Source organism: Rutidosis leptorrhynchoides, chromosome 4 (assembly GCF_046630445.1).
Source record: "Rutidosis leptorrhynchoides isolate AG116_Rl617_1_P2 chromosome 4, CSIRO_AGI_Rlap_v1, whole genome shotgun sequence".
Taxonomy (NCBI): domain Eukaryota; kingdom Viridiplantae; phylum Streptophyta; class Magnoliopsida; order Asterales; family Asteraceae; genus Rutidosis; species Rutidosis leptorrhynchoides.
In genome coordinates this window covers 229,775,287-229,794,818 of record NC_092336.1, presented here as the reverse complement: position 1 = coordinate 229,794,818, position 19,532 = coordinate 229,775,287, and the positions used below count along the sequence as shown (strand labels likewise).

General features: G+C 27.2%; 1 long non-coding RNA gene across 1 annotated transcript in view; it reads right to left on the bottom strand.

The window, feature by feature from the left end:
* Positions 1–682: 682 nt before the first annotated feature.
* LOC139904505 (uncharacterized) overlaps positions 683–19,532 on the bottom strand; it is a 44,965-nt gene continuing 26,115 nt past the window's right edge. Inside the window, exons 2-3 of the long non-coding RNA XR_011778844.1 lie at positions 1,085–1,157; positions 683–778 (exon numbers count right to left, since the gene is read on the bottom strand). This is a non-coding gene — a long non-coding RNA (uncharacterized lncRNA). The remainder of the gene's footprint in view (positions 779–1,084; positions 1,158–19,532) is intronic.

Here is a 19,532-nt window from a genome sequence, read left to right as displayed (position 1 = left end):
AGAGACATTGGGTGGTGGCTTGCAAGAAACATATGAGTTTCTAATAATTGGAATGACAAACTATTAAAACATACAACTTAAAAAAAAAAACAATTAAACTTATAATTCTAACATCAAAAGGTACGTATGTGGTGGCTCACCACGTGTGGACGATAAGCTAAAAGAGTAGGAACAAAAGGTTTTCGAAAGACTTAAACCCATGTCGGTGCGTAGACGTAAACACCTAACAACCGTTGTGCCAATCAATTAATTCATTAACAAAGCACCTAATATTATATTTATATGTTATTTAAATGAGACATGAAGACCACGCAAAAAACTTAATACAACACAAATTCGGGCACACAATAGGGATGTGCCCGAAAGAAATCATGGTTATGACACATGGTTTAGTCGAAACGCTACTTCGTTAGGTACTGTAATGACAAATTTGTACAAAATGAGCATGACATATGAAACAAAACTGTACCACTGTATATCAAGTCTTGAAGGCAAAGCAACTGAGTGAACATCAGATGTAGTTGTGCCATGCTGCAAGATCATGACATAAACATGCAGACTATTAAATTGATAAAAAAAAAAAAAAATTATGCCTCCCAAGTAGAAACATTTGATATTTTGGGAAAAAAATAATTAAACTACTCACCTTCTTGCAGAAGAAGCTCACGTTCTTTAGAGTTATAAAACAACTTAGCAGGTCATCAATCTTTGGATAATCGTCAGCAGAATTCTTTAGAGTTTTCATTCGAGCAATCATGTTATAGAATAGATTCTAAATCTGGTAGAAGCACACACATCATCCAATTAAAAGGAGATCTTTAATACAAATTCCGAATCTTACTAATCACAGAACAAACTAAAGTCCATATCCCTTTGTTTACTACTACGTAGATTTAGTTTTCTAAAAGTCAAAAGTGTTACTACAATAACATCCTTCCCGAAGATGCAATAATTTCTCATGCCAATTTAACAAAATTTCCATTCCACACACACATCGAAACTTCTAATCACCATACATTATGTTATGACTTCAAATATTATCAGAACCAAAAAAACAGCAAATATAAAAGTTAAAAGGTCTCACCACTATTTGAGTCCCCTTCACAGCAGCATAAGGCTTATTTTCATGCTCCATCACACCATCTCTGTATGATACCCTAGTACATAAAAATAATAAAAGAATAAAAGTAATACATTTATATGAATTAATTCTATATCCTCATGTAAAAGTGTGACGACCCGAAAATTTTCGACCAAATTTAAACTTTATTCTTATATAATTTCGACGCGATAAGAAAAGTCTGATAGGTTGAGTCTCAAAAAATTTGAACTGTTTCATATATTCAATCACCCTTCGACTAGTCCGGACGATTCACGAACACTTAATTGTAAATAGATGTGTGTATATATATACATGGTAATTAAAATTCTAATTTGTAATATTATATGTTGTAATATATATTAAAATGTAAAAAAAAATAATACTAAATAAAAGTTATTATATAATATATAATATATAATCATTACAAATTTACATGATTAATAATACATAATAACAATGTATTAAATTAAGTACAAGTTAAAAAAAATAAGTTGTTGTAATAATATAATTACTGTTGTCATTATTATTATTAATACTAATATCAATGTTAGTATTATTTATATTATTATTATTATTACTGTTATTAATAAAATTCAAATAATTTTTGGGTTATCAAAATAAAGATTTCTAAATTTAAATGTTATTGTAAAAATAATTAAAACTATAATCTTAATTATTATTATTATAATTATTATTACTATTATTATTACTAAAAATCATCATTACCATTTTACTCTTATCATTATACTTATTATTATTAAGTATTATTTTTGATATTATTATTAATATTATTATTATTAATTCTATTATTAATATTATTACTAGTATTTTGATTATTATTAATATTAATATAATTATAATTACTAAATATTAATTAATATGAAAACTCATACAGATAGATACAAGAATATGTTTCCTTTCACAAATAAATTTTAGTAAATTACATTTCTTATCTGATCGAATCTTCAATCACATTTATTCAATTGTACAAACCAATTGAATTTAAACAATCTGTATCCGTTTTATTCTTCTTCTTTTGTTTTGTTCTGCTTCTTTTTCTGACTCAAATTGATTCTCTGTCGACCACCTTCTTCGCTGCAAAGCAATCAAGATCAAAATTTTTTAGCTGTCAATAACAGTTAAAGCGTACGAATCCGTTGCAAGTCTCTATCTATTTCTATTTTCTTATTTCCTTCTCTTGCTCAAGATTCTTCGTCGATCTCAATTAAACACTACAAAACAAACAGATACAAAATTATGAGATATTGATATCAAATGTAGTACGAATCTGTTAGCCATCACTTTATACTTTCTATTCTTTTCTTCTTGAGTGATTCTTCTGGTCGACTGCTCCCAAGCTATTTAACAAAATATGTCAGAAATAAATATCAAATAATTGTACGAATTTGTTACATGTCACTATCTGTTTTGTTTTTCTTTCCTGACTTCTTCTGCTGGAGTATTATGACGACACCTTCTTGAATATAAAACAATCGATCGTACATTTGAGTTCTATTACAATCATTTAAATGTACAATATATATACTGCAATTGTAAATATATAGGAGAGATATTAAGATACATATACATATATTACGTACACTCAAGCAATTGCAGAGAGATATTTAGGAGTCATAATCGAAACTCAACCCACCATCTTCATTTGATTATCTTCACGGCACCACTTGAAATCACCATCACCTTATTGATGAAACCTTTCACCATCTCACCACCCATTTGTTCTTCTTCCTTATACCAAACGAAACCCACCTTTAATTCACCACCACTTCACGACCTCCTGTTCTTTTTTTTTTTGTTTGAGAAACAACCATCAATCACCACCTTTCTTTATAATCACCATAACCGGACATCACCTTCATCAAACTCACCATAGATCACCACTATTGTGATGACCCGGAAATTTTCGATCAAATTTAAACTTTAATCTTAATATTATCTCGACATGATAAGCAAAGTCTGTAATGTTGAGTCACAAAATTTTTGAACTATTTACATCGATTCATTTGACCTTTAACTATTCCTGATGATTTGTAAAGACCCGTCCTAATCCATCTGGACGAAGTCCATATCGATTACAAACGATTCACAATAGTTGATTACATCGCGAGCTACTTGACCTCTATATGATATATTTTACAAACATTACATTCGTTTTTAAAAGACAAACTTGCTTTACATCGAAAGTTGACGGCATGTATACGTTTCATAATATATCCAACTATAATTGACTTAGTAATAATCTTGATGAACACGACGACTCGAATGTAACGTCTTTTGAAATACGTCATGAATGACTCCAAGTAATATCTCTAAAATGAGCAAATGCACAGCGGAAGATTTCCTTCGTACCTGAGAATAAACATGCTTTCAAGTGTCAACCAAAAGGTTGGTGAGTTCATTAGTTTATCATAATCATTCATTTTCATCATTTTAATAGACCACAAGATTTCTGTTTATAAATATATGTACACTCGTAAGTGTATAAAAGTATTCTATAAGTTGTAGGCACCCGGTAACAAGCCTTAACGTTCACGTTTTACCCTCTGAAGTACACCAGATCAGGTGTGTTTAAAATAACCTCGAAGTACTAAAGCATCCCATAGTCAGGATGGGGTTTGTCAGGCCCAATAGATCTATCTTTAGGATTCGCGCTTACCGTACATAGACAAGTAGTTTAATGTTACCAAGCTAAGGGTATATTTCTGGTTTAAACCCACATAGAATTAGTTTTAGTACTTGTGCCTATTTCGTAAAATATTTATAAAACAGCGCATGTATTCTCAGCCCAAGAATATATATAAAAAGGGAGTAATGAAACTCACCTAATGTATTTTGTAGTAAAAATACATATAACGTCATTGAACAAGTATAGGGTTGACCTTGGATTCACGAACCTATATAATTTGTATATCTATTAATACACACACCCGTAATCGAATACATTCATATATATATATATATATATATATATATATATATATATATATATATATATATATATATATATATATATATATATATATATATATATATATATATATATATATATATATATTTAATTTATTAATTATATCATTTTTATTTTAATAATATATATATACCTCATATATGTTTTTTCGTATATGAAAATATTTATTTTTGTTATGTTATCTGTTTTAAATATGTTATATATATATATATATATATATATATATATATATATATATATATATATATATATATATATATATATATATATATATATATATATATATTATTGGTTTATTATTAATAGTAATTTTAATGATACAAAAGTTATATTAATATTGAAAATAATAATATTGATATTTTACTAAAATAATAATGTTAATAACTTTATTATTGGCAATACTAATGATATTAATTATAATAACTATAAAAATATTAATTTTTCTGTTAATGATTGCTGTGAATATAATTTTAGTAATTACATAATAATAATACTCGGGTTAAATAATAATTCTAATAATCATATTAATGATAATAATAATAATCTTAATATAAATACTAATGATAATAATAACAAATTTAGTTATGATAATAATTATAATACTTGTCAAAATAACAATAATTAATAATAATAATAATGAAAATCATAAATAAAATTTTAATGTTCATCTTACATAAACATAATATTTACAATAATCATATTACTTACTTACAATAATAATAATAATTATAATTGTAACTATTTTTATAATAATAAGAATGTTTGATAGTTAATGCTTTTATTAGTAATAACATATTAATAATAATATACTTACCATAATTAAAATAGTGATAATAATAAATAACAACACTAATAACTATAACATTAATAATAATAACAATACTAATAATAAATAAACTTTTTATATAAAGAACTACCTTCTAAGGCTTTTATAAAAAGAATTGCACCGAACCGGGATCGAACCCGAGACCTCTCGTTAACCCAACACTACACCAAACCATCCAATCTATTCTGTTTTCTGGAATAATACACGTTTTACATTTATTTAAACCAGTTATAATTTGTTTCCTTCATCTTCTACCCATGACAGTTCGATCTCAGGTACCATAATCAAAATTTTGAATTAATTTGTTGGGTTTGGGTATTATAACAGAAACAGATAGGTTCGGTTTTTGTGTAATTGAATTAACAAATAACAACAAAACAAAAATATAAAAAAATTAAATCAAACAGCAGTAGCTGTTGTTCGAAGAAAAAAAAATATGAACACAATCTCTGATTCAAAAATCTAAACGCTTTTATGCTAAAATTTCAACACGAAATACGTTGTAAATGACCCCTAGAAACTATTTGCATCATTAATTGATCATAAAACATGAAACATAATTCGAATTTCACAATGAACTCTTCGGTTGACTTTGAAAACCAAACCTTGACTCGAAAAATTAGAATTCAATTTAAAGAATTGGGGTTTCAAACTTTGCAGAAAGTTAAACCTATAGTTTCATAACAAGACTACATTTAAAAATTTTGAAATTTCAATCAGTATCGAATTATGAGCGAAAAGATGAATATACATAGCAGTCTTTTTTTTTTCATTTATATTTTTGGTTTTAATTCAACAATTTGAATTAATTATGAATGGTAATTGATAAGGATTTTGGAGAGAAATTAAAATGACTGAATCACACAAGAATTTGTTGATTTTTATATCGAATGAAACTTCACAGATGGTACGATTAATAATAGAAAAAAATAAAGTAGATTATGATCTTAACTGATTTTGGTGTTTTGTGTGGATTCAATCTCGACTGAATCTCCTTTAAGGACAGAAAATAAAGTATGAAAGGTGCTTGTAACAAAATGGTACCCTTTTTATTATTTATATAATTTTCATAATTATTTTTAATAAATAATTAAATATACTAGTAATATTAATATTGATTAAATATAATTTATAATATTGATTAGTAGTAATAGGAATACTAATTTTATTAATGTTGCATTAATAGATTGTATTATTTTCCAATAACTATAATGATATTAATGATACTAATATTGATAAGGATAATAATAATGATAATAAATTTGTAATAATAAATAATACTGATATTAATGTTAATATTTATGTACTGAATTATATAATAACTTTTATTGAATATTTACATATATTATTTTTTTACATTACTATACTCATGTAATATTAATTGTGTACAAAATTCATATATATTTCTATGTATATTTGTTTTGATAACATCTTAATTATTTAGTATATTACTTAACATATCTAATTCAAATTAATATATATATATATATATATATATATATATATATATATATATATATATATATATATATATATATATATATATATATATATATATATATATATATATATATATATATATATATATATATACTTATATTTATATTTACATATATTTATTTATTTTATATATATAATTACACACAATTTTTCGTGAATCGTCGGGCATAGCCAAAGGTCAAATGCATATATGAAAATAGTTCAAAAATTTTGAGGTTCAATTAATTAGACTTTGCTTATCATGTCGAAACCATATAAAATTAAGTTTAAATTTGATCAGAAATTTTCGGGTCGTCACAGTACCTACCCGTTAAAGAAATTTCGTCCAGAAATTTGAGTGTGGTTGTCATGGTTGACCATAAAAATGTTTTCATGACGAATATGGGTCGATAAATAGAGTTTTATCGTTATTGATTAATATAAATAAAATGATTTGATTATGCGGAGCGTACGAGTGAAGCTGTTACAAAATAGTGAAATGAAAGGATAAAGATTTGTCTTAGCTTTTGACAGAGTCAGGTTTGAATTTAGAAAATAAGGTGCGTCTTAACTTTTGACGTTGTCTTGGTTGTATTCCAGAATTCAAGAGATTTAAAGAAAATCTTCGAAATCTAAAAGATTTGATTCTTCGGCGAGTAAGGAAATTAAGATTTCTATAATTAAATACAGTGATCTGCCTCGATTACTCTGTCTGATATTTCAATTATAAATTTAACTCCTCCGTTCCATTTTTCTCACCATTCCAATGCTTTCTTTCTTAGTTCATACATCCTAAAGATTGTGAAAATGCTTAATCCCGCTCTGATCCTTGATATTTTTCCAATTATTATTTCTGTCATCCTTCTTTTCAATCTTCCACCAGAAAAATCTGTTTACTTCTACTATCGCCTTGGGGTGATACTATTCTTACTTATACCGTGTCTTTATATTGCTATTCGTATTAATATCCATGGTTTGTAATTTCTGTGTTGTTGTCGAGTTTTATATCTTCCCTTATGTTTCGGAGCTCTTTGCCTTTTTCTTCTCTTCTCGACCTCTAGTAAAGCGAATAATGGTCCAGAATTCGTATATAGAGAGTTTCGAATGATTATAATGTTCTAAGTAGGGTGGGACGTGATAGCACAATTTGATTTTCAAATTTATCAAAATTACAGAAGATAGAACTATCAAGAATATATTCTTCTTGATATGTTCGGAGGTTATGTAGAATAAAAGAGTTATGTAACATAACACATGATGATGGTATGATCTAATGTGAGCTATCATCACGTTTCATTAGAAACTCAGCATGACTTACTGTAATATAACCACGTTGGCCGGGCGTCATTATATTATACTAACCCATGCTTCAATTCCCAACACTTCTCCACAATTCATTCATAATTTATATTTGAATTTTACAGAAGTTTCCAATATAATGGAATACAGAAAACACGAAGAGGTAGATAATTTCGGACAAGAATATTTATGGAAATATCTTCAGAAATATCGAAGATATTTGTGATGATATTTTGGAAATTTCTAAGTTCGAAAGTTGATAAATAAAATTTTTTCGTAAGATTTTAACATGACTTCGGAGCAAAATATTCTCTAAAGATTTCATCGGGTCCAGAATTATCTGGGTTCTTTAAATATAGGATTTGGTCCTTGTATTTGTCCTTAATCTCCTTCATGATTTGCTCAATCCATTTTTCAATACCAAATTTTCTATCGAGTGTTCCCAACACTTAATTCTTTTGTCATCACTTTTGGCCATTAAGACCATTTACTACATGCTGCTTCGTCAGCATTTTCAAAGTTAACGGATCTGGATCATTGATTATCAAGCGGAGGGTTTCAAGAGAATTGTGTTTTAGATGATTAAACGCTGATGGTAACATGGTGGAATATAAAAGGTTCTCTGGTAACAATGAATGAGCACGCATATATATCAAGGTTATAATAAGGTTGTTTCGAACGAAAAGTCGAAGTTGATTTGCTGGAGCTGTGACAAAATTTGCTATTTTGAAAGGGATTACCAAATTATTTTGGGTAATAATAACACTAGAGGAATTAGCACAGCTACGTGTTAAACGTTTACTCAGTTTTCGAGAGTTTTTCAGGTGTATAACTATACGCATAAATCGTTCCTTCCGTAGATGATGTGCGATCGGTTCATCCTCTCAATTATGGTGTTTTCAAGAATCACGAAAGGTTTGAACGCAGATTGTAATCGTCAAGATACAAATGAGATTTAAGATGAAATCAAGTGGCAAACTTGAAAAATTTGTTTAGTTTCATATGTTATAATCAATATTTTAATTCATTTTTAATTGTCCAATCTTGATAGTCCACAGTCGATAGTCCACAGTTAATAGTCCAATAATTCATATATAGTTTAATTTATAATATTCGAATTAATTAATAGGTATCGTGACCCGTGTACATGTCTCAGACTCGATCACAACTCAAAGTATATATATTATTATAAAATCAACCTCAACCCTGTATAGCGAACTCGATCATTACAGCATATAGAGTGTCTATGGTTATTCCAAATAATATATATAGATGCGTCGATATGATATGTCAAAACCTTGTATACGTGTCCCGATATTTAAAGTGCGTAATAATAAATAACAGAAATTAAATGACGATAAATAAAGTACGTAATGTAAATAACAGAAATTAAATGACGAGAATGTAAATTGCGATAATTAAATTACGATAAATAAAATGTAATCAGTTAGCTAGGAACAATTAGCTAGGAACAGTTAGCGTGGATTCTTAACAAAATTTCTCATAGTTAATTTGTTTGTTTCTAACAAATTTTATTTTGTCCAATGTTTTCTTCATTATGCCACTTGTTGGATTCTGATAGGTCAAAATCCGAATGTGAAATTGAATAAAAATGGTTATTCTGCGGTGGACAAATTCGTATATCTGTGGATGTAAGTAGGATAGTAAATGACTATTGAATCAACTTCGACGAATGTACAGTGTAACTTATTAAGGTGAAATCTAAATATTCCTCGGGTATTACCTACCCGTTAAAATATTTTTACCATTAACAGTTTGTACAAAAGAATTTTTAATTGTAATCTTTATGAAAATATGTATACATATATATTTTTTTCAAATGAAATCATGAATTTAATGAGTTAATATAGTATTAAACTCATTTGGTTTACCGTCAAAACTAGAATACATAATCTCTAAAACATTAGAGATTACATAATCGTCATGTCGAACGAAGATAAATGATGTAGAATAATACGTAGAACGATGATTATACTCGAGGTACAGAATGAGATGTTGAGGCATGGATTATTGATGGTACGGGTGCTGTTACTGATGGTACTGTTGGTGCCGGTAATGTTGCCGAAGCTGGTATGTTTTGCACCATATTTTCCAAAAATCATTACTCAGGCAAGAAGCTCGTTGACTTCTTCGATTACTCCTAGATGATTGTCGGTAAGAACGAGCGAATGAATAAGGTTTAGAATCTGAGATAGTATGTAATCATGACGAGATATTCGGGAAATGAGGGTGAAAATGGTATTTCGGACTGGTCCACTGGTAAGTGCTTCAGGTTCATCGCCAAGAGGTAAATTCGGTTGGTGAAAAGGATCTCCTTCTTCGCGTCTCCATAGATTAAGTTGACTACGAACCTATCGCCAATTCATCCCGAATTGATGATGATTGATTTTGTTGATCCATTCCAGTTATACTACTTTCGAAGCTCAAGTGTGTTTCCATATCGGAATAGCTGTCGGAATTCGAGGAACTTGAACTGGTTGAGGGATTCATCTCGTACGATCAGATGAAGGATTTTCGATAAGAATTATATTATAGGATGTAGATTAGTACCCTGCAATACATAATTTACATATGCATATATACTACTAAAATCTCATAAGTTACGGAGGAATCTACGGAAGTTGTCAGGCAAAGTCTACGGTAACAGATATGCTAAGATATGAATTTTGTCTATACACTATTCATGCAATCATTGCAGTAAGATGTGTCTAGACTAAGAATGATATGAAGGTAATTTCCTAAGGATGATAAACAGATGATTTCCGACAAAAATTATAAGCAAAACTTTTGACATGCAGACACGGTCGAAGTCCAGACTTACTAATGAATCCTAATGACTATAAGTTAGACACACTAATGCAAGACCTGGTTCACTAAGACCACCGCTATGATACCAACTGTAAAGACCCGTCCTAATCCATCTGGACGAAGTCTATATCGATTACAAACGATTCACAATAGTTGATTACATCGCGAGGTACTTGACCTCTATATGATATATTTTACAAACATTGCATTCGTTTTTAAAAGACAAACTTTCTTTATATCGAAAGTTTACGGCATGTATACGTTTCATAATATATCCAACTATAATTGACTTAGTAATAATCTTGATGAACACGACGACTCGAATGCAACGTCTTTTGAAATACGTCATGAATGACTCCAAGTAATATCTCTAAAATGAACAAATGCACAGCGAAAGATTTCTTTCGTACCTGAGAATAAACATGCTTTCAAGTGTCAACCAAAAGGTTGGTGAGTTCATTAGTTTATCATAATCATTCATTTTCATCATTTTAATAGACCACAAGATTTCTGTTTATAAATATATGTACACTCACAAGTGTATAAAAGTATTTTATAAGTTGTAGGCACCCGGTAACAAGCCTTAACATTCACGTTTTACCCTCTGAAGTACACCAGATCAGGTGTGTTTAAAATAACTTCAAAGTACTAAAGCATCCCATAGTCAGGATGGGGTTTGTCAGGCCCAATAGATCTATCTTTAGGATTCGCGCTTACCGTACATAGACAAGTAGTTTAATGTTACCAAGCTAAGGGTATATTTCTGGTTTAAACCCACATAGAATTAGTTTTAGTACTTGTGCCTATTTCGTAAAATATTTATAAAACAGCGCATGTATTCTCAGCCCAAGAATATATATAAAAAGGGAGTAATGAAACTCACCTAATGTATTTTGTAGTAAAAATACATATAACGTCATTGAACAAGTATAGGGTTGACCTTGGATTCACGAACCTATATCAAATGTAAAAATTATGAGATATTGATATCAAATGTAGTACGAATCTGTTAGCCATCACTTTATACTTTCTATTCTTTTCTTCTTGAGTGATTCTTCTGGTCGACTGCTCCCAAGCTATTTAACAAAATATGTCAGAAATAAATATCAAATAATTGTACGAATTTGTTACATGTCACTATCTGTTTTGTTTTTCTTTCCTGACTTCTTCTGCTGGAGTATTATGACGACACCTTCTTGAATATAAAACAATCGATCGTACATTTGAGTTCTATTACAATCATTTAAATGTACAATATATATACTGCAATTGTAAATATATAGGAGAGATATTAAGATACATATACATATATTACGTACACTCAAGCAATTGCAGAGAGATATTTAGGAGTCATAATCGAAACTCAACCCACCATCTTCATTTGATTATCTTCACGGCACCACTTGAAATCACCATCACCTTATTGATGAAACCTTTCACCATCTCACCACCCATTTGTTCTTCTTCCTTATACCAAACGAAACCCACCTTTAATTCACCACCACTTCACGACCTCCTGTTCTTTTTTTTTGTTTGAGAAACAACCATCAATCACCACCTTTCTTTATAATCACCATAACCGGACATCACCTTCATCAAACTCACCATAGATCACCACTATTGTGACGACCCGGAAATTTTCGATCAAATTTAAACTTTAATCTTAATATTATCTCGACATGATAAGCAAAGTCTGTAATGTTGAGTCACAAAATTTTTGAACTATTTACATCGATTCATTTGACCTTTAACTATTCCTGATGATTTGTAAAGACCCGTCCTAATCCATCTGGACGAAGTCCATATCGATTACAAACGATTCACAATAGTTGATTACATCGCGAGCTACTTGACCTCTATATGATATATTTTACAAACATTACATTCGTTTTTAAAAGACAAACTTGCTTTACATCGAAAGTTGACGGCATGTATACGTTTCATAATATATCCAACTATAATTGACTTAGTAATAATCTTGATGAACACGACGACTCGAATGTAACGTCTTTTGAAATACGTCATGAATGACTCCAAGTAATATCTCTAAAATGAGCAAATGCACAGCGGAAGATTTCCTTCGTACCTGAGAATAAACATGCTTTCAAGTGTCAACCAAAAGGTTGGTGAGTTCATTAGTTTATCATAATCATTCATTTTCATCATTTTAATAGACCACAAGATTTCTGTTTATAAATATATGTACACTCGTAAGTGTATAAAAGTATTCTATAAGTTGTAGGCACCCGGTAACAAGCCTTAACGTTCACGTTTTACCCTCTGAAGTACACCAGATCAGGTGTGTTTAAAATAACCTCGAAGTACTAAAGCATCCCATAGTCAGGATGGGGTTTGTCAGGCCCAATAGATCTATCTTTAGGATTCGCGCTTACCGTACATAGACAAGTAGTTTAATGTTACCAAGCTAAGGGTATATTTCTGGTTTAAACCCACATAGAATTAGTTTTAGTACTTGTGCCTATTTCGTAAAATATTTATAAAACAGCGCATGTATTCTCAGCCCAAGAATATATATAAAAAGGGAGTAATGAAACTCACCTAATGTATTTTGTAGTAAAAATACATATAACGTCATTGAACAAGTATAGGGTTGACCTTGGATTCACGAACCTATATCATTTGTATATCTATTAATACACACACCCGTAATCGAATACATTCATATATATATATTTAATTTATTAATTATATCATTTTTATTTTAATAATATATATATACCTCATATATTATTTTTCGTATATGAAAATATTTATTTTTGTTATGTTATATGTTTTAAATATGTTATATATATATATATATATATATATATATATATATATATATATATATATATATATATATATATATATATATATATATATATTATTGGTTTATTATTAATAGTAATTTTAATGATACAAAAGTTATATTAATATTGAAAATAATAATATTGATACTTTACTAAAATAATAATGTTAATAACTTTATTATTGGCAATACTAATGATATTAATTATAATAACTATAAAAATATTAATTTTTCTGTTAATGATTGTTGTGAATATAATTTTAGTAATTACATAATAATAATACTCATGTTAAATAATAATTCTAATAATCATATTAATGATAATAATAATAATCTTAATATAAATACTAATGATAATAATAATAAAATTTAGTTATGATAATAATTATAATACTTGTAAAAATAACAATAATTAATAATAATAATAATGATAATCATAAATAAAATTTTAATGTTCATCTTACATAAACATAATATTTACAATAATGATATTACTTACTTACAATAATAATAATAATTATAATTGTAACTATATTTATAATAATAAGAATGTTTGATGGTTAATGCTTTTATTAGGAATAACATAATAATAATAATATACTTACCATAATTAAAATAGTGATAATAATAAATAACAACACTAATCAATATAACATTAATAATAATAACAATACTAATAATAAATAAACTTTTTATATAAAGAACTACCTTCTAAGGATTTTATAAAAAGAATTGCACCAAACCGGGATCGAACCCGAGACCTCTCGTTAACCCAACACTACACCAAACCATCCAAGCTATTCTGTTTTCTGGAATAATACGCGTTTTACATTTATTTAAACCAGTTATAATCTGTTTCCTTCATCTTCTACCCATAACAGTTCGATCTCATGTACCATAATCAAAATTTTGAATTAATTTGTTGGGTTTGGGTATTATAACAGAAACAAATAGGTTTGGTTTTTGTGTAATTGAATTAACAAATAACAACAAAACAAAACAAAAATTTTAAATCAAACAGCAGTAGCTGTTGTTCGGAAAAAAAAATATGAACACAATCTCTGATTCAAAAATCTAAACGCTTTTATGCTAAAATTTCAACAAGAAATACGTTGTAAATGACTCCTAGAAACTATTTGGATCATTAATTGATCATAAAACAAGAAACAGAATTCGAATTTCACAATGAACTCTTCGGTTGACTTTGAAAACCAAACCTTGACTCGAAAAATTAGATTTCAATTTAAAGAATTGGGTTTTCAAACTTTGCAGAAAGTTAAACCTATAGTTTCATAACAAGACTACATTTAAGAATTTTGAAATTTCATTCAGTATCGAATTATGAGCAAAAAGATGAATATACATAGCAGTCGTTTTTTTTTTCATTTATATTTTTGGTTTTAATTCAATAATTTGAATTAATTTTGAATGGTAATTGATAAGGATTTTGGAGAGAAATTAAAATGACTGAATCACACAAGAATTTGTTGATTTTTATATCGAATGAAACTTCACAGATGGTACGATTAATAATAGAAAAAAATTAATGTAGATTATGATCTTAACTGATTTTGGTGTTTTGTGTGGATTCAATCTCGACTGAATCTCTTTTAAGGACAGAAAATAAAGTATGAAAGGTGCTTGTAACAAACTGGTACCCTTTTTATTATTTATATAATTTTCATAATTATTTTTAATAAATAATTAAATATACTAGTAATATCAATATTGATTAAATATAATTTATAATATTGACTAGTAGTAATAGGAATACTAATTTTATTAATGTTGTATTAATAAATTGTATTATTTTCCAATAACTATAATGATATTAATGATACTAATATTGATAAAGATAATAATAATGATAATAAATTTATAATAATAAATAATACTGATATTAATGTTAATATTTATGTACTGAATTATATAATAACTTTTATTGAATATTTACATATATTATTTTTTTACATTACTATACTCATGTGATATTAATTGTGTACAAAATTCATATATATTTCTATGTATATTTGTTTTGATAACATCTTAATTATTTAGTATATTACTTAACATATCTAATTCAAATTAATATATATATATATATATATATATATACTTATATTTATATTTACATATATTTATTTATTTTATATATTTAATTACACACAATTGTTCGTGAATCGTCGGGCATAGCCAAAGGTCAAATGAATATATGAAAATAGTTCAAAAATTTTGAGGATCAATTAATAAGACTTTGCTTATCATGTAGAAACCATATAAAATTAAGTTTAAATTTGGTCAGAAATTTTCGGGTCGTCACACGATTCACGAACAATTGTTGTAAATAAATATGTAAATGTATATATATATATATATATATATATATATATATATATATATATATATATATATATATATATATATATATATATATATATATATATATATAATAATTTGAATTAATAAAGTATTCATTAAACGATTAGAATTAAAAATGTAAAATAATAAACAAAATAATTAAGTTATTATTACAAAGAATATATATAAATAGATATATAATATTTTTATGAACCTGTATAGATATATATAAAAGATTTCTATTAATAACTAATGTATTGTAATATATATATATATATATATATATATATATATATATATATATATATATATATATATATATATATATATATATATCAAATATTAAACTATGATATTATATAATATAAGTAATACATAATTAAAAATATATTAGATTCAATCATATAAATAATTATTATAATAATATTGTTATTACTTTCAATATTAATATTAATATTAGTGATATTAATATTATATATAATCTATGGATACGAAATTGTTATATATAAATGGTTATAGTAATATTATTACGAATATTATTATTAGCATTATTATAATTAGTATTATTATCATTAATAATATTATTACCATTTTCATTATAATTATTATTATTTATTATAATTATTATTTTTAAGATCATTATTAATATTATTATTAATAATTATCAATCTACTTAATATTAATATTAGTATTATTATTTTTAGTATTATTAATGTTAAAGGTATGATTATTATTATTAATATATTTATATTTATATATACTAAATATTAATATAAATTTATAAATCCAATAGAAACCAAATGAGTTACACATTTCTATCAATCTGTATACAATTGTTTTCCTGTCTCCACCAGTTGAAATCGAATCATAGATATAGCCAAAAATCAGTACAAATCAATTTCAATTTTTATTTGTATCTGTTTAAATTTTCTTCCAGTTACTGCACAAGATTGAATTTTCTGTCCAATCTGTTACAAGTCGATTTCAGATAATGCAGTCATGTTTCTACTTCAATTATTCAACATATTATATAAATCCTTAACTGCAATTGGAAATGGAAAAAAAAATCAAAAACCCATACGAAAAACCTCTGTTCTTACACTTTTTGGTCTTATTTCGAATACGAACGAATTTTCAAAATGTATAAATGTAAAGTTGTTAGGAATAATTCATTTAAACTTTATGCAAACTCTCAAATCCCAATTCCTAATAACGAATTCGAATTTGCGAGTCAAAGTTATTTTCTCAAAAGTCAACCAATTTGTTCATCAAGAAATTAGAGCTTGTTTTGATGTTTTAAATTCAATTGACGATTCCAATAACTTTTATATATGATTAGCAAACTAATTCGTGTTATAATCTGTGGTGACCCGAACTTTTCCGAACCTTTCTATGATTATATATTTAATGAAAACTATATTTACATGATTAAATGTTTCCAACATGTTAAGCAATCAAACTTGTTAAGACTTGGTTAATTGAAACGGAAATTTTGTAAACGTCTGATTACCCAGTTTGACCAATGATTCACGAACGCTATAAGTTGTATATGACATGATGATACATAAATGAATAAATATATATGTTTAACATGATATAATGATCATCAAGTATCTCATTAAAAATAGTAACAATAAGTTATATACTTAAAAAGGAGACTATTGACGTATGAAACTCGAAACGATACATATAACGATTATCGTTATAACCACGTCTTACTAAATATATATGAAGCATATTAATACATTGTTATATTATATATAACATGATAATATGATAATTAAATATATCATTAAGTGTATTAACAATGAACTACATAAGTAAAAACAAAACTACTAACTTAAGGATTTCGAAACGAGACATATATGTAACGATTATCGTTGTAACGACATTTAAATGTATATATATCATATTAAGATTTATTAATATATCATAATATCATGATAATATAATAATTTAAAATCTCATTTGATATTATAAACTTTGGGTTAACAACATTTAACAAGATCGTTAACCTAAAGGTTTCAAAACAACACTTACATGTAACGACTAACGATGACTTAACGACTCAGTTAAAATGTATATACATGTAGTGTTTTAATATGTATTCATACACTTTTGAAAGACTTCAAGACACTTATCAAAATACTTCTACTTAACAAAAATGCTTACAATTACATCCTCGTTCAGTTTCATCAACAATTCTACTCGTATGCACCCGTATTCGTACTCGTACAATACACAGCTTTTAGATGTATGTACTATTGGTATATACACTCCAATGATCAGCTCTTAGCAGCCCATGTGAGCTACCTAACCTTGTGGGAACCATCATTTGGCAACTAGCTAGAATTATTACACAAAATTACAAACTAATGGAGCCATTAAAAGTACTCCTCATTCACATTTTTGTTTACTCTCCATAACACTTTCATTTTGCAATTTTTATGAATCAAATTACTCTCTCTCAAGTGTTCTTCATTTGTTCTAAGTGTTCTTCATCTTTTTCTTCATAATCTAGCTCAATCTAGTTCATAAATCCTAAACTAGATCAACATACAAAACAACAACTCAAGAACACACCAACAACACTTTCAAGTTTGCTAGCTCACTTCCAATCTTGTAAGGTGATCATCCAACCTTAAGAAATCTTTGTTTCTTACAGTAGGTTATCATTCTAATACAAGGTAATAATCATATTCAAACTTTGGTTCAATTTCTATAATTATAACAATCTTATTTCAAGTGATGATCTTACTTGAACTTGTTTTCGTGTCATGATTCTGCTTCAAGAACTTCGAGCCATCCAAGGATCCGTTGAAACTAGATCCATTTTTCTCTTTTCCAGTAGGTTTATCCAAGGAACTTAAGGTAGTAATGATGTTCTTAACATCATTCGACTCATACATAAAAAGCAATCATATTCGAAGTGGTAATCTTATAATCACTAGAACATAGTTTAGTTAATTCTAAACTTGTTTGCAAATAAAGTTAATCCTTCTAACTACACTTTTAAAATAAACTATACACATGATCTATATCTATATGATATGCTAACTTAATGATTTAAAACCCGGAAACACGATAAACACCATAAAATCGGATTTACGCCGTCGTAGTTACAACCGGGGGCTGTTTTGGTTTGGATAATTAAAAACTATGAAAAACTTTGATTTAAAAGCTATACTTTTGGGAAAATGATTTTTCTTATGAACATGAAACCATATCCAAAAATCATGGTTAAACTCAAAGTGAAAGTATGTTTTTCAAAACAGTCATCAAGATGTCGTTCTTTCGACGAAAATGACTACCTCTTTCAAAAATGACTTGTAACTTGTATTTCCGACTATAAACCTATACCTTTTCTGTTTAGTTTCATAAAGTCAAGTTCAATACAAAACCTTGGCCGCTTAAATCACTCAAAACGGATTAGAAACGAAGAAATGGCGAGCAAAACAAAATTGGTAAAAACTACTCATTTTAGCTACGTGAAAATTGGTAACAAATCTATTCCAACAATAACTTAATCAACTTGTATTGTATATTATGTAATCTTGAGATACCATAGACATGTATACAATGTTTTGACCTATCATGTCGACACATCTATATATATTTCGGAACAACCATAGACACTCTATATGTGAATGTTGGAGTTAGCTATACAGGGTTGAGGTTGATTCCAAAATATATATAGTTTGAGTTGTGATCAATACTGAGATATGTATACACTGGGTCGTGGATTGATTCAAGATAATATATATCGATTTATTTCTGTACATCTAACTGTGGACTACTAGTTGTAGGTCACTAACGAGGACAGCTGACTTAATAAACTTAA